The sequence below is a fragment of the Physeter macrocephalus genome, chromosome 15 (genome assembly GCF_002837175.3).
Source record: "Physeter macrocephalus isolate SW-GA chromosome 15, ASM283717v5, whole genome shotgun sequence".
Lineage (NCBI taxonomy): Eukaryota > Metazoa > Chordata > Mammalia > Artiodactyla > Physeteridae > Physeter > Physeter macrocephalus.
In genome coordinates this window covers 44,906,520-44,930,488 of record NC_041228.1, presented here as the reverse complement: position 1 = coordinate 44,930,488, position 23,969 = coordinate 44,906,520, and positions in this window count along the sequence as shown.

The window sequence follows — 23,969 nt, the reverse complement described above, 5'->3', positions numbered from 1 at the left end:
AAACTCTTCAATGTCCCTTAGGCATACTAAAGTTTGGATGTGAATGGAGAGTAGCCTATGCTTTCAGAGTTCAGGGATTAAACACAGAAAGAAAAACTGCTCTTCTTCGGTCTCCCTATTAATACTCAGCTCTAGCACCACTACTATTTATCTACATAGGGTTATCCATTATCCATATACCTGACTTATTCTGGTGTGTTTTAATAATAATAATAATAATGAGAGGAAAAATATATTAAGTGCCTGATATGCACCAGGCTTCTATACAATGGAATTTTATATACATTTTCTCATTAATCCTTTGGAGTCAATGAGGTTACTATTTTAAAATCTTCATTTATTGATAAAGAACCTGCATGTCAAATTAAGTCACTAGCACAAACTTACAGAGTTACTAAGTAGCACAGCTGGGATTTAAATTCAGCACTGCCTGGCCACAAAGTCTCTCTTTTTTTTTTTTTCATTTTGCCTGTGCATTTGACCTGTCCTGAAGTTAATTTTGTAATTATTCTATTGCTCCTGAACTCTCCCCATTTAGAGATCGGAAGTTGCTGCTGTCAGCCATGCTTAGTTTAGAGTAAGTATGGCATACTTCGCTTTATTTTATAAGATGGCACTAAATAACGTTTAAGTAAATAAACTTTGAAAGACACATTGAGGCAGGAAGAATTAGGATGAATTAGGGTCAGGGAAAAAATTTTGAATCATTGGGGTTTCACAGCCATTGTACAGCAAAAAGGAGGAGAAAAATACTGGAAAAAATGTTATGATTAAATTTTTCTGGTTGCTGAACACTCCATTTCAAATATGTATACTGAAACATAAACAAAATGAGTAGCATTATTATCTGTATAGCAACCATGGTGAGTGGAAGATGGGCACTCCATTTTGCTATAATTCTGAAGCCACATATTCTGAACATGTGACAAACTGTGCAGTGCAAGTAACTGGTTGTCTCAAGAAAAACCGCATCAATCAAAACAAGCTCCCAGAACTCAAAGTGCTGGAGATATCAAAATCATTAAACAGTAATGCAAATACAAAAGCAATGTCTCACCTCATTATTACTAAATATGTTGTTTATTCTTTCCCCAAGTAAAATGTTTAGAAACCTGCATAATAAAGGTCTCATTGACAGAGGTGTGGAATTATGAAGCTGCTAAATCCAGCAAGAAGACAGAGTGATAAAATAGATTGGATTTTGCAATAACTGTGCTCAAAGCAAGCTTGGGAGGCTGGATTCCACATTAGCACATTGTTTTGACATTCATGCACTCAGAGATTCTATTTCACTGTGATGGCGGATGTCACTTGTGGGCCAAGAAGAGAGTATGTGGACTGAAGTCAAAAGCTATAGGCTACAGGCAGAAAAGGAAACTGGATTAATTCTTGAAGTGATACCTAGTTTTCTAATAAGAGAATTTACATGAAAAATAGCACACAAATTGTCTAGAGACATAATTAAAGCTGATAGTCGATGAGGGGACCAAATTCAACTTGGGAATGTTTAGCTGTCTATAATAGTCTCTGTACAAATGTATGATAATGATAAAAGTCTGTCCTTTGAACCCTATGCCCCAAGCATACACCAGCATCTAGAAGGCAGTTTAATGTTTAGTGTGTGATTCTTGATATGTCAACGTGCTGGAGCTAGAATATTTATTCAGCATGAGTTTGTAAGTCCTCTGTGTCTTAACTTAGAATTGTCATGCTGCCCTTTCTTTCACAGAATTAGCTACTGTAGTTCATAATGTTAATCCCACCTTGGAGATGCCAGTTCAACCACTGGAATGTGGATAAGAAAAAGCATAAAAGAACACTAGGCTGTAAGCTCCTTAAGTACAGCAGCCTTGCCTGATTCTCTTTGTATTCCCTGACTTGGCAGGGGCACAGCACCCAGACAGTACTCTATAAATAACATATGTCTGATTGAAAACGGCATGTCTCCTGGTTTTTCTCCACCTCCTCTTACCTCTATAGTGAAAATATCAAGTTGCTGATTGAGAATTAGATACATTATCTGAGAAGTTTGCTAGAGAGGACTGCGTAAAAATAAGGTTGGGAAAATTTTGTTCTGCTCAACCAGGTTCACCTGTGAGACCTACCATAGAGTCTTACATAATTCACACAGCTGTGCATATTACAATCAGGAAAAAAAGAAAGGAGAAGTAGCAGCATTACCAATGATCTATGTTTCAAAAGATAATTTTAAGTTAACACCATATTTTACTGATGGCTGCACTTTTCACTCTACATTTCTTTGCGGGAGTTCATAAGGGAATTGTTGAGGCAGACTGTTTTTTATCTTTATGGACTACTGGGTCTTGAAATTTTTTCCAATGGAACATTCCCTTGGTCTGGATGATGAACTTCTAGTTTACAAGAATAACTACTCTCCTACTTATCTGAGTGGCTTTGATGTGCGATAGAGGTCAGTGACTCTTTGAATGTGCATAAGATCCTGAGGAAACCCTGGGACAAGTGCATCAGTAAAACTGACATTGTAGTAAGAGGTAGATTTGGGGCAAAAAGGGGAAAATAGAAAAAAATTGAACTTGTTTTCCTTTGGATTGTTAGGGAGGAAACATACTATTGTGGGAAAAGAGAGAGTCTGGAATGAGACCAAATTGAGTTCAAATTTTGCCCTGCTGCTTCACTGTTGTGTAAAAGGTTTCATAAATTCCAGAGCCTCAGTTTCTGCATCTTTAAAATGGCAATCCTTATATTAGTCATCAGGTTGTTATAAGGATTCAATGAACATCAAAATCCTTAGCATATTAACGCTATTATAATTTAGTTCATTGTTATTACAACTTTCCCCTTAATACTTAAATCATTTGGTGTGCATATTTGAACACCGCATTTATTCACTTGTTTTCAATTTATAAGGTGGTTTAGCTGCCAAGGCTCTGAACATGTGTCCATAACAAATAACATCATTCTAAAAATAGAAAAATTCATATATTTTAATATGTTGGTATTCAATGTTTCTTACCTTATGAAGCAAATATGTGTGTGTTTGTGTGTGTGTGTGGGTATGTGGGTGTGTATGTAGAGAGGGAGAAAGAGTGAGAGCTCTATAACCATCCAATATATATGTGTGTATCTTATTTGACATGTTACAAACACATTCCCTATTTTTGACAGTGTTTCCATGCTTCCTTTTCCTTTCCTAGCTAGTATGCATTTCTCATTCTGTACAAAGAAGAATAACCTTAGAATATACTTTACCTTTCTGAGGCTCAGTTTCACTATCTGAGAAGTGCAGAGAATGCATGAGGCAATGCCTTCTGGTTCTAGAAGAAAGAGATATATCCCATTTTCATAAGGTCAACAATGTTTAAGTTACTGTTAATCATGCAGATATTTGAATGATTCCTAATACTGATATTAAGTTAATTGCCTACCTCCAAGTGAATAGGAAGACATTCATTGACATAACAAGGAGAAGAATCCAGTAGAATGCCCGTTTTGAGAGAACACTTTTCCTCATAAAGAGGAACATGGAAATGCAGGTACTCTTCTTCATTATCCAAAAATTTTCAATTTTAACTCAAAAATAAAATACAAGTATCTTTCACTATCTAAACTCCGAATTCTCACTATCCTAAATGAACATTTGCCCTGAGTGATAGTAATCATACTTGTATTAGCCTATCCCTGAAACAGACAGAGTTGTCAGCATGTGGTTTCAGTCCTCTGTGTCCATTGCCAGGCTTTTTTTTTTTTTTTTTTTTTTTTTGTGGTATGCGGGCCTTAGCCTATCCCTGAAACAGACAGAGTTGTCAGCATGTGGTTTCAGTCCTCTGTGTCCATTGCCAGGCTTTTTTTTTTTTTTTTTTTTTTTTTGTGGTACGCGGGCCTCACACTATTGTGGCCTCTCCCGTTGCGGAGCACAGGCTCCGGACGCGCAGGCTCAGCGGCCATGGCTCACGGGCCCAGCCGCTCTGCGGCATGTGGGATCCTCCCAAGCCGGGGCGCGAACCCGGTTCCCCTGCATCGGCAGGCGGACGCGCAACCACTGCGCCACCAGGGAAGCCCTGCCAGGCTTTTTTATTTGCTTATTAAAATGCATGACAGGGAATGTCCATTTATCTGAAACTCTTCAGTCTCTTCACATTTGCAGGGGCTTCTATAATTTCAGGGATTTTGCCTGCTACTCAGGTTAAGGAGACAGATTTAATTGGCTTCCCAAAAGGTGTAGCTTGGTTGCCAAATCACAATAGAAGAAATGCCTCTAAAAAAAAAAAACCTGGTATTTAAGAACATGGAGATTGGGTCAAGAGTTGCTGTTCCCCCAAATCTTAGAATTAAGATTTTCTTAATTTGATCATCCTCTGATATGTTTTATTTTTAAAAATGCAATGGGCAAGAACACAGATAAACACACTCACTTTAAAAACTCAAATAACTCTCAACACTCAGCATTGAAGATAATCTGATTGCAAGGATGAACTGTCTAAAGAAAACATGTGTTTGTCAGAAGTGAGGATCAGTCAGGAAAGTACAGATGAAGGAAGTTCACCAAGGCAAATGTTGGCAAAACTCATCTAAGCACTCTCTAGGGAAAAGTAGAAAAATAAATTAATTTTTAGACTTTATGTACTACAGTTCCATGAGAAGTCCCCCCTAATATTATGCAATGGTATGAATTATGAGGTAAGAAAATATTATCTTAATTGAAGTTTACCTTCTTTACCCAAACAACCCTAACTAGAAGCTATACTCTCTAACTTCCATTCAGCTAGAAACATCCACTGCCTCAGAAGAATTATGGCAGTGAGAATGCAAAGAGAATGTTTTCAGGCAGTACTCAACTTTATATTCCACAATTCTTTTTTTTTTTAACATCTTTATTGGAGTATAATTCCTTTACAATGATGTGTTAGTTTCTGCTTTATAACAAAGTGAATCAGCTATACATATACATATATCCCCATATCTCCTCCCTCTTGTGTCTCCCTCCCACCTTCCCTATCCCACCCCTCTAGGTGGTCACAAAGCACTGAGCTTATCTCCCTGTGCTATGAGGCTGCTTCCCACTAGCTACCTATTTTACGTTTTGTAGTATATATAAGTCCATGACACTCTTTCACTTCGTCCCAGCTTACCCTTCCCCCTCCCCATGTCCTCAACTTCATTCTCTACATCTGCATCTTTATTCCTGTCCTGCCCCTAGTTTCTTCAGAACCCTTTTTTTTTTTTTTTAGATTTCATATAAAGAGTCATGTACCACAATGTTCATTGCAGCTCTATTTACAATAGCCAGCACATGGAAGCAACCTAAGTGTCCATCTACAGATGAATGGATAAAGAAGATGTGGCACATATATACAATGGACTATTACTCAGCCATAAAAAGAAACGAAATTGAGTTATTTGTAGTGATGTGGATGGACCTAGAGTCTGTCATACAGAGTGAAGTAAGTCCACAAGTACTTTTGAAACTCAAGGAAAAGACTTTGACTTCTTCATAGTACAAGGCTGGCCTTACACTAAGTAATATTCATGAAAGAATACATATCACCCAGGAAAGATTTTTCTTCTGAATTCAGACTAGATGAAGATTCCATGGACTAGGAATAGAGTTTATGAGAAAGGAAGCAAGTTAGATGTCACTGAGCATACTATGAAATGATCTACCCTCCGTTCCCAGACCTAGGTCTGGAGGACCATGGAATTTAGTATTTGTTAAAGTAATACTTGCTGCTATAACCAAATTTTGGAGGCTTAATACAGTAGTATTTTATTTCTTATGCAATAGTCCAAGGAGGTTGGTTTGAATGGTGGGCAGCTTTTCTCCATATGGTGACTCAAGTACCCAAGCTCCTTCCATTTTATGGTTCCTCAGTTCCATAGAACCATGTCATCCAGTAGGGAAAAGGGAAAATAGAAAGTGAAAAAGTCACACCTGCTTCTTATAAAACCTCAGATAGAAATGACATACGTCGTTTCTACTCTCATTCAATTGGCAAGAACTAGTTACATACTCACAACCGGATTTCACAAAGGGAACTTGGAAATACAGCCCCTTCCAGCAATAATTCTGTACTATGGAAGGAGAAGCATGATATTTTTGTGGACAGATGGCCATCTCTGCCACTAATTACCATGCAGGTTTGAGCCTTAAGGCAAAGTCAACATGTGTCCCATTTACCATCTGTGATTCTGGAAATTGGCAAGATTTGAGGAGATTCCCGGTACTGGAATGTTGAGGTAGCAGTCAAGGAGAAATGTAGCTTGTATAGTCAGAGAAGTTCAACAACATCCCCTACCTACCATCACCCTCATCAGCACCCTCCTCCAAGTTTCCTATGCCTCCAGAGTGACATTGAAGAGCATGGGACATCTTCATGTGTACCTCTCAACCTTTTCCCAGAGGAACACAAAGGTAAAGGACAGAAAGATGACAGATGTGAAGAGGCCCTGTGGGTAGGATAAAGGGAAGAGAGGGAATGATACCATGAGTCATACAAGGGTGGCAAGTGGGAATGTGGCACTCTCATCAGCGGCCAGCAATGTAGAAAATGATGACAAAGGACAGGATAGGACATGGCTTCAGTGCAGTGACACTAAATAAACTTCCCAAGACTTAGAAATAATCAAAGGGAGAAAAAGAAGGAGAGCAATTCTGAATTGACTGAATCTACGTTGAACTGAGTATGTTTACTCTGAATTGCCAGAAGAAACTAATGATTCCGCTACCAGACAGAATGGGACTCAAGCTGGAAATTAAGTGCAATTAAATATAATTACTTTTTTGAGGAGCATACAAAAGATTATAGTTTAAGATTTAGTCACTACTATAAGTGTTTGGTTGGCCAAAAATTTCGTTCAGGATGGAAAAACCCGAAAGAAATTTTGGCTAACCCGATATAATCAATTCTTTTAGTCTGGTTGCATACTCTCTGAGGAATTTAAAATTTTTAATTTTCTTACCAAGCTCCACTGTCTATTGTGAATAAATACAGTAGTCATGCTGTACATAATATTATAAGTGTATTTTGCATGTAAGAAAGTATGTTTATCATGTAAAGTATCATGTAACATGTTATCACATTTATACTGTGATAGTTAATTTTGTGTCCACTTGACTGATAAAATTATCATTGTAATTTTAAGGGTTAATAACTAAGGGATGCACAAGATAACTGATAAAACATTATTCCTGAGTGTGTCTGTGAGGGTGTCTCTGGAAGATATTAGCATTTGAATCAGTAAACTGAGTAAGGAAGAGGCCCTTACCATTGCAGGTGGGCATCACCTAATCCCCTGAGGACCTGAATAGAACAAAAAGGTGGGGGAAGGGCAAATTCACTCTCTGCTTGAGCTGGAATATCCATCTTCTCCTGCCCTTGGACATCTGTTCTTCTGGATCTCAGACTTTGAACTCAGACCTGGACTTACACCATCACCCTCCCCCAATTCTTAGGGCTTTAGACTCAGACTGAGTAATACCACCAGCTTTTCTTGTTCTCCAGATTTTGGGTGACAGATCATGGGACTGCTCGACTTCCATAAGTGTGTGAGCCAATTCTTATAATAAACCTACTTGCCCCTCCTCTCTCTCTTTCTTTCTTTTTCTGCATAGAGATAGATAGATAGATAGATAGATGGATAGATAGATAGATAGATAGATAGATAGATAGATACACACAGACACATATACACATATACATGAAATGTATACAGTTGACAATTGAAGAACATGGGTTTGAACTGCGTGGGTCCACTGATATGCAGATTATTTTCCAATAAATACATACTATATAGTACTACATTATCTGTGGTTGTTTTACTCTGGGGATGCAAGACTGCAGAGAGAGAGGGCTGAGTGTAAAGTTATATGCAAATTTTCAACTGCTTGGGATTGAAACCTCAGCCTTGTTGAAGGGTATCTATCTATCTATCTATCTATCTATCTATCTATCTATCTATCTATCTATTTAGATAAACAGATATCTCCCATTCTGTTTCTCTGGAGAACTCTGACTAATAGACATACCTGTAGTTATATTTTTCTGTGTAAGTTAGTTAATTAACTGAAAAAAACCACATTTTTCTCTATTTTGTTTTTATTCACACACAAAATTTTCCATACCAGGCTGTTAGTTCTAAAACAGAAGGCTCTAAACCTTGTCCCCATCCACAGGAGTTCTTCTAAGATCATCAATACTTCCCTCTTCCCATCCTTACTGATAGGAACAAGGAGGGAACCTGGTTTTGGTGTGTATTTGTTGAGGGAGGGTCCCCATTTCAGACTTTATTAAACATATTTTTAATTGAGTACCTACTATGTTCCAAGCAGTGTCCTAGATTCTGAGGATACAGCAGTAAATAATACAGACAAAAGTCCCTGACACCATAGAATTTACCTTCTAGTAAGTTAGCAGAATTTACATTCTAGTAAATAAAAAAATAAACAAAATAAATAAGTAAAATATAAAATGCATCAGATGGTGATAAGGACTATGGGAAAAAAAGAAGGGAAAGCAGCAGGAATTGGGTGAGGGTGGGCAGATGTTGAATTTTAAACATGGACATGAGTGAAAACTTCACTCTGGTCATTTGCGAAATGACCGAAAGAGCTGAAGAAAAGCAAGACAAAAAGCAAGATAAGCTGACCAAAAGCAAGCTGGGAAGAATAGTGAGGAAAAGGGCCCTGGGAGAAGGAAGCATGTCAGGTGTGTCTGACAAAGCTCACATGTTTCAGGGTGGCCCAAGCATAGCAAAGGGTAGGGTAGTAGGAGATTCACTCAGAAAAGTAATGTAGAGGAGTGCAGATGGGCAGAAACTAGCTGGCCATTGAAGAGAAGAAAATGGCCTCCATATTGCCTTCATCAGGCTCATGAATTTAATTAATGTGAATCTGCCTCAAAAGACAATCCTTTCTTTTTTATAGCTGAGTAGTATTCCATTGTATATATGTACCACATCTTCTTTATCCATTCATCCATCCATGGACATTTAGGTTGTTTTCCATGTAATGACTGTTGTAAATAGTGCTGCAATGAACACTGGGGTGCATGTATCTTTTTGAATTATGGTTTTCTGGTAAATTGGGAGATTAGGATTAATATATACACATTACTATATATAAAAGAACCTACTATATAGCACAGGGGACTCTACTCAATACTCTGTAATGACCTATATGAGAAAATAATCTAAAAAAGAATAGATATATGTATATGTATAACTAATTCACTGTGCTGTACTGTAGAAACTAACACAACATTGTAAATCAACTATACTCCAATAAAAAATAATTTAAAAAAGACAGTTCTTGTCTAGATGAGTCCCAAGTAGGGTTTCTGAGTCTGCATACCTGTCAAAAGCTTTTGATTATGGTAATTTTCACTCAGTTCTGGTAGCCAGTGAGGTACCCAGGAGCCCTTGGGCTGCATTTTCAAGGCAATCCATCACTGGTTAGTCCTGCTGAACCTCTCTATTCACAGTACATACCAGTCGGTGGCTCCCTCAGTGGTCAGCCCAGTCCTTCCTCTTAACAGGGAACAACCTCTGTTACCTTTTTATACTCCCCCGATAACCTTTTTTCACTGATTTTTTCTTCAGCGTTTCACCTGTTTCTTACCTTGAACTGATTTGACCTGCATAAAAATACTCGGGAGACAAAGGAAAAGTAATATATAGGGTGACTTGTGACCCCACCCAATAGCCTTGCTTAGCCTAAGCACCCTGCCAAGGGTCCCAGAAATGTAGCCAGACACACAATTCAGGGAAGCCCTAAGTCTCGTTCTCAGCTCTTCCCAGCAGCCCTCCTGCTTCTTGGTCTCTCCACCCCACCCTCCACCCCTGCAGGAGGCACAGTTCCAGTTGGCTATCCAGGGCCACATCTAAGGCATCGACCAGCAGGTTGAGTTTCCTCCAGCCTTCAGACTGAGGAAACTGAGCATATTTTATTATTTGATTATATTTCTTCTCTCACAACTCTGCTTATTCTATGGAATAAATGTTTCCAGTTATAAGTATGGTTACAGTTATTACTTTCCATCTTCAATCTAATATATTCCCACCCATAATTTCAGCACCAGTGGAAAATCAGGATGATTTAACATCATTCTTTGTATATCAAATTGTGGACCTGCTTATCCCTTATTTTATCTACTTGTTGTTCATATTGAATAAAGGTTCTTAGTTAAGTATATTAGCTTTTAGCCTGGATATCTCCTAATAAATGGGAGACATATATAATTTGGAACAAATTTTGTTTTCATTTTAGTAACCTCTAAATAATGTTTACCAAACAACAATAAGGAATAGGCAGCATACTAAACACTTTTCTTAATGTTGATCTTAAGGTATAAAGGTAACTGTTGAAGTTAAGCCTTTCAGAGCAATGGTCAGTGTATACTATACATTGGTGTGCTTTAAACTTTCATATAACATTGAGCACAGACCTACGTACAGACAGACTGAGAGGTAAATCTTGGTGTTCTTATTTAGGACAATCAAAATTTCTATACACAATATTATATTTCTAAAATGAGTAGGAATTAGCCTTGATAAAAGATCCAAATTCAGTTTCATTTTCCAAAATTCACTCTTCTTCTTTATAATCTTCTAGTGTAAAACACCATCTTTTTGTCTCATCAATATTTGAATAATCCATCTCTATTTTTGGTAAAGCTGCATATATTGGGATGAGTTCTTAAACTTCCATTTACTTTCTAAGCTAAATCTTACAACAAAAAGAACTGCCTTCTTTGTGAACAAATGTGCCAAATCAACTTGGATCTGCTTGATGGTTCTCACACCTTTAGTGTTCATAAGACAACATTTTAATGTTGCCAGATATAACTCAGAGGGTACATATTATGGATATTGGAAAAAATATATGGTTTCCAACTGAGGTCTTTTAAGTATGATTTTTGAATTGATGAGAACATTGTGTTTTTTTTTCCATTTGCACAATAATGCAGTCAAAATATGGTCCCCAGGTGAATGAACATTTACCTGTTTCATTTGGCATCACTTGGTATTTCTGAGCCATGACTTCTGGATGGATTTGTGCCTTCTCAGATTTGGTTTCAACTGGCTGAAAAACAATGTGATAGTGTCAAGTAACTATCATTCTATTGAAAGACAGGGCTGATAAGATAAATTTAGAACATCTTTCATCTCATTTTCAATATTAACAACTGTTCTATAGCCTTGCCAGCAGAAAGAAACGCGTGATAAAGTTTAGACATTTTAATCCTTTAGTCTCTCCTGTTTTGATAAATATTAGACATAAGGTGGTACTGAAACACTGTCCTGAAATCTCTAAGTTTTCAGAGAAAATAGTCCATCATAATAAGCTCATTCTAAAACTATTTACAGAAGAAATTTTTGGGACAATTCAATAGACAAAGCTGATATGTCTGTCTCTTGCTGTCCTTACCTTCATTCCAGGGAGAGTCTGAGTTGCTTTATTCGAAAGAAACAAAATGTTATGAACATTTTGTAATGTTCATAACATTTTGCAGTATATCATTCAGAAGAGATCTGATAAGGATTTTCAGAGGAAAATACCCCACTTCTTCCACATTTCTCTTTCTCTGCTTCCACCTCTTCCTTTTCTATATTCTTTATCTTTAACTTATTGTTACTTGATGGACATCAACACTTACATCTTCTTTGTGTAATCTAGTTTGTGCATGGATAAACAGAAATACTTTAAATTTTGCTCACAAAGTTTAGGATTAATATGTTCAGATATCCACTTACCCATCCAAAATAATGTAAGAACATCATAAGCATTCTTCAAAATATATCTCTGGCTATAGGTTAGAGGTCAGAGCAGCAGCTGCTCCTCCCTGCCAAGTCTTCTGCTTTGAAACTTCGATAATTAACTTATATTTGGCTTTCCTTATTATTTTTACATACAGATTAGGATGTTTAAAACCTCCAGAGAACTTGATCACTGAGTCAAAGGAAGAAAGGAGGGTAAGAAATAGAAGAACTGCTAACAGTTACTTAGAATAATTTAGTGTTCAACTACATATCCAGTGTGCACAAAGCTGCTCAAACAGACAAGAGTCATCCATTCCTGTAACATTCAACATACCATTTTACAGTGGCATAAAAATCCAAGGATACAATCTCTCAGCACTCCTCATAATTCAAATTCTTGAAGCAGCAAAGCTCCACTATCTGACACAGGTTCTGTGAGGATAAAGCAATGCTGTGTTACATGTAGAAAAGAAGAGCATATGCTTTACTCCCACCCAGTGTCAACATACTGTCACATAGGAGAGAAAGCCACACCTCTCAAGTTTCCCTGAATCCTTCTGGGTGAAAACAATTCCTCTAATTTTAGCCTAAAGAGGGTCTCACCACAGAAACTGGGCCTATGTCCAGAAACCACTATCCAGGGCAGATAGATAGCTCTCCTCCAATCCTAGTCTATCTGTCCTCAACCACCCTGAGGCAAGCAGATGAGACTGGCTCCAATAATGGCCGTGTCCTGGTATACATGTCTAAGTGTAACAGCCTCCCATTGAGTGAGGCTTAGACATAATGGCTTCTGTCTAATCAACAGAATACAGTAATGTTGCCACTTCCATGATGAGCCTACAAAATATGACTTCCATTTTGCTAGCAGATTCTATGGTTTTCTTGCCTTGCCAGCTTTGTTGAAGCAACTTGACAAATGGAGAGGCCCACATAGCAAGAAATTAGGATGACCTCTGGCTAACAGCCAGTGAGAAAGTAAGATGCTCATTCTGACAGCATGAAAAGAACTAGATCCTCAGTCTGACAGCCCTTGAGGAAATGAATCCTGCCAATGCCCACTGATCTGGGAAACAGGTCTTTCTTCTGTTGAGCCTTTAGATGAAATCTCAGTCCTGGCTGATACTTTGATTGAAGCCTGTGGAAAACCCTGATACAGAAGACCCAGAGAAGTTGTGCCCAAATTTCTGACCCACAGAAATTGTGAGATAATAAATACGTATTGCTTTAAGCCACTCAATTTATGATAGTTTGTTACACAGAAATAGATAACAAAACATTACCAATAGAGTACTTCCAAAAACTCTGTTCTGCAAGTGAATCAAGTCCAGGCAGCCTGACTCACCAATTAGCATAGTCAAGTTCAGGCTCAAGATAAAGACCTTACAACAATCCATCCATCGACTTCTTCCCCAGAGTCAGGAAAGTGGGAAATACTTTTGGATTATGTGTGGGTTTTTTTATCCACACTCTGCTGTTCTCAAGAAAAACTGAGAGTTAACTAAAGAAATCATCTTACATTAATTTGTCCCAGGGGTATAGTCACAGATTTGAAAGCATCAAGTCACAGAATCAAAAAATTGCATAAAAGTACAGGTGCTATCATTCTTTTTTTTAAAACATCTTTATTTGAGTATAATTGCTTTACAGTGGTGTGTTAGTTTCTGCTTTACAGCAAAATGAACAAGCTATACATATACATATATCCCCATAACTCCTCCCTCTTACATCTCCTTCCCATCCTCCCTATACCACCCCTCTAGGTGGTCACAAAGCACCGAGCTGATCTCCCTGTGCTATGTGGCTGCTTCCCACTAGCTATTTTATATTTGGTAGTGTATATATGTCCATGCAACTCTCAAACCTCATTCCAGCTTACACTTCCTCCTCCCCGTGTCCTTAAGTGCATTCTCTACGTGTGCATTTTTATTCCTGCTCTGCCCCTAGGTTCTTCAGAACCATTTTTTAAGATTCCATATATATGTGTTAGCATACGGTATTTGTTTTTCTCTTTCTGACTTACTTCACTCTGTAAGACAGACTCTAGTTGCATCCACCTCACTACAAAAAACTCAATTTCATTTCTTTTTGTGGTTGAGTAATATTCCACTGTATATATGTGCCATATCTTCTTTATCCATTCATCTGTTGATGGACACTTAGGTTGTTTCCATGTCCTGGTTATTGTAAATAGAGCTGCAATGAACATTGTGGTACATGGCTCTTTTTATGGTTTTCTCAGGGTATATGCCCAATAGTGGGATTGCTGGGTAGTATGGAAGTTTTATTTTTAGTTTTTTAAGGAGTCTCCATACTGCATCCATAGTGGCTGTATCAATTTACATTCCCACCAACAGTGCAAGAGGGGTCCCTTTTCTCCACACCCGCTCCAGCATTTATTGTTTGTAGATTTTTTGATGATGGCCGTTCTGACCGGTGTGAGGTGATACCGCATTGTAGTTTTGATTTGCATTTCCCTAATGATTACTGACCTTGTGCATCCTTTCATGTGTTTCTTGGCAATCTGTATATCCTCTTTAGAGAAATGTTTATTTAGGGCCTCTGCCCATTTTTGGATAAGGTGGTTTGTTTATTTAATATTGAGCTGCATGAGCTGCTTGTAAATTTTGGAGATTATTCCTTGGTCAGTTGCTTCATTTGCAAATATTTTCTCCCATTCTGAGGGTTGTCTTTTCATCTTGTTCATGTTTTCCTTTGCTGTGCAAAAGCATTTAAATTTCCTTAGGTCCCGTTTGTTTATTTTTGTTTTTATTTCCATTTCTCTAGGAGGTGGGTCAAAAAGGATCTTGCGGTGATTTATGTCATTGAGTGTTCTGCCTATGTTTTCCTCTAAGAGTTTTACAGTGCCCCATCTTACATTTAGGTCTTTAATCAATCTTGAGTTTATTTTTCTGTATGGTGTTAGGGAGTTTTCTAATTTCGTTCTTTTACATGTAGCTGTCCAGTTTTCCCAGCACCACTTATTGAAGAGGCTGTCTTTTCTCCATTGTATATTCTGGCCTCCTTTATCAAAGATAAGGTGACCATATGTGCATGGGTTTATCTCTGGGCTTTCTATCCTGTTCCATTGATCTATATTTCTGTTTTTGTGCCAGTACCATACTGTCTTGATTACTGTAGCTTTGTAATATAGTCTGAAGTCTGGGAACCTGATTCCTCCACCTCCGTTTTTCTTTCTCAGCATTGCTTTGGTTATTCGAGGTCTTTTGTGTTTCCATACAAATTGTGAAATATGTTTTCTACTTCTGTGAAAAAAGTCATTGGTAGTTTTATATGGATTGCATTGAATCTATACATTGTTTTGGGTAGTATAGTCATTTTCACAATGTTGATTCTTCCAATCCAAGAACATGGTATATTTCTCCATCTGTTTGTATTGTCTTTAATTTCTTTCATCAGTTACTTATAGTTTTCTACATACAGGTCTTTTGTCTCCTTATGTAGGTTTATTCGCAGGTATTTTATTCTTTTTGTTGCAATGGTAAATCAGAGTGTTTCCTTCATTTCAGATTTTTCATCATTAGTGTATAGGAAGGCAAGAGATTTCTATGCATTAATTTTGTACCCTCTATTTACCAAATTCATTGATTAGCTCTAGTAGTTTTCTGGTAGCATCTTCAGCTTTCTCTATGTATAGTATCATGTCATCTGCAAACAGTGACAGCTTTACTTCTTCTTTTCCAATTTGTATTCCTTTTTCTTCTCTGATTGCTGTGGCTAAAACTTCTAAAACTATGTTGAATAATAGTGGTAAGAATGGACAACCTTGTCTTGTTCCTGATCTTAGTGGAAATGGTTTCAGTTTTTCACCACTGAGAATGATGTTTGTTGTGGGTTTGTCATATACGACCTTCATTATGTTGAGGTAGGTTCCTGCTATGACTACATTCTGGAGGTTTTTATCATAAATTGGTGTTGAATTTTGTCAAAAGCTTTTTCTTCATCTATTGAGATGATCATATGGTTTTTCTCTTTCAATATGTTAATATGTTTTACCACATTGAATGATTTGCGTATATTGAAGAATCCTTGCATTACTGGGATAAGCGCCACTTGATCATGATGTATGATCCCCTTAATGTGATTGTGAATTCTGTTTGCTAGTATTTTGTTGACGATTTTTGCATCTATGTTCATCAGTGATATTGGCCTGTAGTTTTCTTTCTTTGTGACATCTGTCTGGTTTTAGTATCAGGGTGATCATGGCCTCGTAGAATGAGTTTGGGAGTGTTCCTCTGCTATATTTTGGAAGAGTTTTGTTTGTTTGTTTGTTTTTTGTTTTGTTTTGTTTTGTTTTTCTGTACGTGGGCCTCTCACTGTTGTGGCCTCTCCTGTTGTGGAGCACAGGCTCTGGATGCGCAGGCTCAGCAACCATGGCTCACGGGCCCAGCCACTCCATGGCATGTGGGACCTTCCCAGACCAGGGCACGAACCCATATCCCCTTCATCGGCAGGCGGACTCTCCACCACTGCACCAGTGTTTTTTGTTTTGTTTTGTTTTGTTTTTCTGTACGTGGGCCTCTCACTGTTGTGGCCTCTCCTGTTGTGGAGCACAGGCTCTGGATGCGCAGGCTCAGCAACCATGGCTCACGGGCCCAGCCACTCCATGGCATGTGGGACCTTCCCAGACCAGGGCACGAACCCATATCCCCTTCATCGGCAGGCGGACTCTCAACCACTGCACCAGCAGGGAAGCCCTGGAAGAGTTTGAGAAGGATAGGTGTTAGCTCTTCTCTAGATGTTTGATAGAATTCATCTGTGAAGCCATCGCATCCTGGGCTTTTGTTTGTTGGAAGATTTTTAATCACAGTCTCAATTTCACTGCTTGTGTTTGGTCTGTTCTTATTTTCTATTTCTACTGGTTCAGTCTCAGAAAGTTCTGCATTTCTAAGAATGTGTCCATTTTTTCCTCATTGTCCATTTTGTTGGCATATAGTTGCTTGTAGTAATCTCTCATGATCCTTTGTATTTCTGCAGTGTCAGTTGATACTTTTCCTTTTTCATTTCTAATTCTATTGATTTCAGTCTTCTCCCTTTTTTGCTGGATGAGTCTGGCTAATTGTTTATCAATTTTGGTTATCTTACCAAAGAACCAGCTTTTAGTTTTACTGATCTTTGATATTGTTTGCTTCATCTCTTTTTCATTTATTTCTGATGTGATCTTTATGATTTCTTTCCTTCTGCTAACTTTGGGGTACTTTGTTCTTCTTTCTCTAATTGCTTTAGGTGTAAAAGTTAGATTGTTTATTTGAGATGTTTCTTGTTTCTTGAGGCAAGATTCTGTCTTAGAACGGCTTTTGCTGTATCCCACAGGTCTTGGGTTTTCATGTTACATTGTAATTTGTTTTTAGGTATTTTTTGATTTCCTCTTTGTTTTCTTCAGTGATCTCTTTGTTATTTAATAGTGTATTTTTTAGCCTCCATGTGTTTGTATTTTTTACAAATTTTTTTCCTGTAATTGATATCTAGTCTCATAGTGTTGTGATCAGAAAAGATACTTGATATGATTTCAATATTCTTAAATTTACCAAGGGTAGACTTGTGATCCAAGATATGATCTATCCTGGAGAATGTTCCATGAGCACTTGAGAAGACAGAGTATTCTGTTGTTTTTGAATGGAATGTCTTATAAATATCAATTAAGTCCATCTTCTTTAATGTATCATTTAAAGCTTGTGTTTCCTTATTTATTGTCATTTTGTATGATCTGTCCATTGGTGAAAGTGGGGTTTTAAAGTCCCCTACTATGATTGTGTTACTGTCAATTTCCCCTATTATGGGTGTTAGCATTTACCTTAAGTATTGAGGTGTTCCTATGTGACGTGCATAAATATTTACAATTGCTATATTTTCTTCTTGGATTGATCCCTTAATCATTATGCAGTGTCCATCCTTGTCTCTTGTAATAGTCTTTATTTTAAAGTCTATTTTGTCTGATATGAGAATTGCTACTCCAGCTTTCTTTAGAGTTCCATTAGTATGGAATATCGTTTTGCATCTCCTCACTTTCAGTCTGTATATGTCCCTAGGTCTGAAGTGGGTCTCTTGTGCAAAGCATGTATATGGGTCTTGTTTTTGTATCCTTTCAGCCAGTCTATGTCTTTTGGTTGGAGCATTTAATCCATTTACATTTAAGGTAGTTAGCGATATGTATGTTCCAAATACAATTTTCTTAATTGTTTTGGTTTTGTTATTGTAGGTCTTTTCTTTCTCTTGTGTTTCCTGCCTAGAGAAGTTCCTTTAGCATTTGTTGTAAAGCTGGTTTGGTGGTGCTGAATTCTCTTATCTTTTGCTTGTCTGTAAAGATTTTAATTTCTCTGTTAAATCTGAATGAGATCTTTGCTCGGTAGAGTAATGTTGGTTGTAGATTTTTCCCTTTCATCACTTTAATTATGTCCTGCCCCTCCCTTCTGGCTTGCATAGTTTCTGCTGAAAGATCAGCTGTTAATCTTATGGGGATTCCCTTGTATGTTATTTGTTGTTTCTCCCTTGCTGCTTTTAATATTTTTTCTTTGTATTTAATTTTTGATAGTTTGATTGATATGTGTCTTGGCATGTTTTTCCTTGGATTTACCTTGTGTGGAACTCTCTGCGCTCCCTGGAATTAAGCTGGTTTGGTGGTGCTGAATTCTCTTATCTTTTGCTTGTCTGTAAAGATTTTAATTTCTCTGTTAAATCTGAATGAGATCTTTGCTCGGTAGAGTAATGTTGGTTGTAGATTTTTCCCTTTCATCACTTTAATTATGTCCTGCCCCTCCCTTCTGGCTTGCATAGTTTCTGCTGAAAGATCAGCTGTTAATCTTATGGGGATTCCCTTGTATGTTATTTGTTGTTTCTCCCTTGCTGCTTTTAATATTTTTTCTTTGTATTTAATTTTTGATAGTTTGATTGATATGTGTCTTGGCATGTTTTTCCTTGGATTTACCTTGTGTGGAACTCTCTGCGCTCCCTGGAATTGATTGACTATTTCTTTTCCCATGTTAGGGAAGTTTTCAACTATAATCTCTTCAAATATTTTATCTGTCTTCTTTCTTTTTCTCTTCTTCTGGGACCCCTATAATTAGAATATTGGTGCATGTAATGTTGTTCCAGAGGTCTCTAAGGCTGTCCTCAATTCTTTTCATTCTTTTTTCTTTATTCTCTTCTGTGGTAGTTATTTCCACTCTTTTATTTTCCAGGTCACCTATCCTTTCTTCTGCCTCAGTTATGCTGCTATTGAGTCCTTCTAGAGAATTTTAAATTTAATTTATATTTTTGTTCATCATTGTTTGTTTGCTCTTTAGTTCTTATAGATCCTCATTAAACGTTTCTTTTATTTTATCCATTTTATTTCCAAGATTTTGGATCATCTTTACTATCATTACTCTGAATTGTTTTTCAGGTATACTGCCTGTTTCCTCTTCATTTGTTTGGTTTGATGGGTTTTTATCTTGCTCCTTCATCTGCTGTGTGTTTCTCTGTCTTCTCATTTTGCTTAACTTACTGTATTTGTGGTCTCCTTTTTGAAGGCTGCAGGTTCATAGTTCCCACTGTTTTTTGTGTCTGCTCCCAGTGGCTAAGGTTTGTTCTTTGGGTTGTGTAGGCTTCCTGGTGTAGGGGACTGGTGCCTATGTTCTGTTGGATGAGGCTGGATCTTGTCTTTCTGGTGGGCTGGACCACATCTGGTGGTTTGTTTTTGGATGTCTGTGACTTTATTATGATTTTAGGCAGCCTTCCTGTTAATGGGTGGGGTTGTGTTCCTGTTTTGCTAGTTGTTTGGCATAGGGTATCCAGTATTGTAGCTTGGTGGTTGTTGAGTGGAGCTGGGTCTTAGCATTGAGATGGAGACCTCTGGGAGAGCTTTTGCCATTTGATATTAAGTGGAGCCAGAAGGTCTCTGGTGAACCAATGTCCTGAACTCAACTCTCCCGCCTCAGAGGCACAGGCCTGACACCTGGCTTGAGCACCAAGACTCTGTCAGCTACATGGCTCAGAAGGAAAGGGAGAAAAAATGAAAAAAGAACAAAAAAAGTAAAATAAAATAAAGTTATTTATAAATAAAAAATAAAAACATTATTAAAAATTTTAAAAATTAAAAGTAATTTTAAAAAAAGAAAGAAGATAGCAACCAAACCAAATACACCAATGATAACAAGCACTAAAATCTATACTAAAAAAACAAAAAACAAACAAAAAAATACAGACAGAGAGAACCCTAGGCATATGGTAAAAGAAAATCTATACAGACAAAATCACACAATGTCCATCACCTCAATTTTGGGATGATTTGTTGTCTATTCAGGTATTCCAGAGATGCAGGGTAGATCAAGTTGATTGTGGAGATTTAATCCACTTCTCCTGAGGCTGCTGGGAGAAATTTCCCTTTCACTTCTTTGTTCACAGAGCTCCTGGTGTTCAGCTTTGGATTTCACCTCACCTCTGTGTGTAGGTCGCCTAAGGGCATCTTTTGGGAAGTCTGAGTTCTTCTGCCAGCATTCAGAGGTGTTCTGTAGGAGTCATTCCACATGTAGATATATTTCTGATGTATTTCTGCAGAGGAAGGTCATCTCCACATCTTACTCCTCCATCATCTTGAAGGTCTATGCTCTTCCAATCTTAATCTGCTGAATGAGGAGGGTGAGCTTGTTTGAGAAAGTTCACCTGAGAGGTGCAAACCATGGTCTGTGGATGTTTCCTCTAGGAGGTGATGGAGGGAGGTCTGGATGGAGCACCGAGAATGCCTCTAGTGGGATTGCGGGAACCAGGGGTGCAGCATCAAGACCTGATGCTATACTTCTCAAGGCTACTTTATTTTATGTCATTTTCTCTCCATATACAGGGTCTTTTAATTTAAGTGGCATTCTCAATCTACTGATTTAAGATATTTATAAGGATTAATTTACTAATTACCTGTTATCACTGGTGAAACACAGTGATTATATTTACACTGGCAAAATGTGCCCTGCTATTTAAACTGGACAACATACTCATAGAATATAACTGGATTTTTTTTCCTCTACATTGTCTAAAATGCATTTTGTCAAAGCCAACTTTGATTTCCAGCATCCAACATAAACCTCCAGGGCTATTCCTGTTGACAACAACAGAAAATCCACCACTGATTTTACCACTGTACAGATGGCTACTTGTAATCACAGTAACCAAATATAAGAGGGCAGGAAACACCTGGGGTGAAATGTTGGCTGATAATGTGGACCCTCAGTGTCTACCCATCCTTCAATGCACTACATCCAGATAGTATGATTTGGCAACAATGAAAGCAACAGTTTAGTGGAAGTAGTGAAAACTCTGTCAACTACATTATTTTTTTTCCCCACAATGTAGAAAATACGCCTGGCAGTTTTGCTGACAGTTCAATAATGCACTTCATTTTGCTACTATTCTCAATGACTTTCTCAGTTTCTTGTTTAATAAATTAATGCCAAAGTAAAACTTGGAGGTAAACAGATTTCAATTGAGTCTTTGTGATGTTAAATAACTGGGAATTTAGAAAATGTAGAATTATAAATAATTTGGTGGTCTTATTTTGTTTGACTACTTGGCACTGAATATTATAACAGCTTTCTGATGGGAACAGAAACATTAAAGAGTTCTCTTTATGCATTCTCTATCACATCTGGAGACATTTGGGGAAAGTGTCTGCCAAAGTTTTTTATTTCTCCCAACTGGTCTTACATTTAATTCTCTAGATAAGAATTGAGGATATTGGGACTCAAAATTAATAATGTATCACTAACTTGCCAATCAGCAAACTTGGTTCTTTTGATTGTTGTGTGAGATTTAGTTTTTACTTGTTGAAAGACCTGCTCATTCAACCAGTGGGTAGAGACTCTCATACACAACTGTCACATGTAGTACCCACAGGCTTACTCAAGAGAGTAGGTACCCTACCCCTTGCTTAATGCTCTTACTTCATGAAAAACAAAAAGGCATAAGAAGAAGAGGTGTTTAGCACATGGATATTAAATGTAAAGGATATTCATACACATAGTCTTGATGAAAGTGCCACACTGTTTGTCCCACTAGTACAGTTTACTCAGATTTTGTTCTCACAATTCAAGGCAATGACAACAAAAGTCAGCTGCTTTACCTGTCATTCTCTTCTTATATTGCAATGCACTGAAGCTACCATGTGTCCAAACCCAAGAAGCCATTATCTGAGAGACAAAGATGTGAGACTAGGAATTAAATTCAATGTTAAATGTTAATTTCCTTGTTATTTTGTGAAGTTGATAAAAAATCTGTGAAAATATGTAGAAACACTTGTAAGGAGTTTTTTTGAAAGAAAAAGTGTAATAACAATGTATGTTAAATGGTAGATTTTATTATTATGGTAGGTCGTATATTCCAAAAATGGTCACAACAATATCTCCCCTGTGCTCTTCTTACCCTGTAACTGTGTCATTCCTCCCAATGAGAGTTAGGTCTGAGTTGCCTTCTTTTATATCTGAGTAAGCTCCTGATTGTGGCAAAAGTTACAATATATCACTTTAAGTCTGGTCATAAAAGAATATACAGCTTCCAGCTTCAACATTGTTTATGGGGGTCTTGGAACGTAGGCTCTATGCCATGAGAAACTCAAGCACCACAGAAGTGACCCTTGTGGAGAAGAAGGATCACACTTGGCATTCCTAGCAGAGGTTCCAGCCATCAACCAGCAATCACCAGATGGTGGTGAGCCTCTAGACAATTCCAGCCCTTGGCTGACAAATTGCCTCCAGCCTTTCTTTCACCCCAGCTGATGTTGCATGGAGTGGATGGGTCTTAGTGTGTCCTGTCTAAATTACTAACTTCTGATTGGGGTGATTTGTTTCACAGTAACAGATAACTGGCACAAGTATCTTCATTTTGCAGATGACACAATGGAAGTTCATAATGGATAGGGGATTTTCACTCATGACACAGAGCTAGACCCCAAATTCTGTCCACTCTCTATAGTATTAAAAAAAAAAAGTTGTTCTTGAATAACTATTTGATGGAATTGAATGTTGGTCTTTAATGGTAATTGTTTACTCTCAGATTCACCTACAGAACTTTAACACTTATATCTCTATTGGGAAATTACAAGTTCATGGGTAAGACATTTCCATGACTTTTAGAATAATCAAAAAATGTTTTCAGATCACCATTTTAATGAACTAATCTCTTCTCAAGTTTCAAGTCATTCATACATTCATCTGGTCTAGATCTTCTTTTGCCCTCATTTCCTAGGATGTCTGCATGAATTATGGCATCATTGAGTTCAAAAAATAAATTCTGAAGACCTGATTAACTATACTGGTATTAGAAAGAAACAGTAGACATACAAATAGAAAAGGAACTACTTAGCATCTCATTTGTAGTTTCCTTATGCACTCTGATTCCACTTATATTTGATTTCCTTTCTAATACTGTTCAAATTGCAAAATGTAACCTTGCTGAACATTTACTGTTCTGCCTTGTTCTTTGTCTAATCATTCCAGATATTATTACAGGAGAACAGGGAGTGCTACCGAAGTGTTTCCCACAGGTCTTAAAGACTGAAGGGTAAATGTCATCCTAGAACTTACAAAGGCAAGAATGCCACCCTGTGCACCTCCCCTCACCCCTCTGCCAGACTGTTCATAGGCATTACACTCAAAAGTAATTTCTTAAAAAGTCATTTATTGCAGATCTTCTTCATTTTCTTCTTGTGTGTCAGCTAATAATTAGCACTAATTTGATGTATGCAACTGTAATGAGTATAATCAAAAGCTCTTGTACACTACAAGTAAGACAGAGGTGAAAGCATGTGATGAAGACTTTTCAATTACCAAATTAACGTATAAACACTAGATGAATTCTCTTACAGTTGCTACTTGTTTCTCTTATGAGACATTGAGAAGCCCTTTTTACAGTGCTACAGACCATTGCTTAAAGACACTTGTTCAGAAAGATGATTTGAATATCAAAGATCAATAAAACTAAAACATGGTTCTTTGAGAAGATGAACAAAATTGATGAACCGTTAGCCAGACTCATCAAGAAAAAAAGGGAGAAGACTCAAATCAATAGAATTAGAAGTGAAAAAGGAGAAGTAACAACTGAAACTGCAGAAATACAAAGGATCATGAAAGATTACTACAAGCAACTATACACCAATAAAATGGACAAATTGGAAGAAATGGACAAATTCTTAGAAAAGCACAAGCTTCTGAGACTGAACCAGGAAGACATAGAAAATATAAACAGAC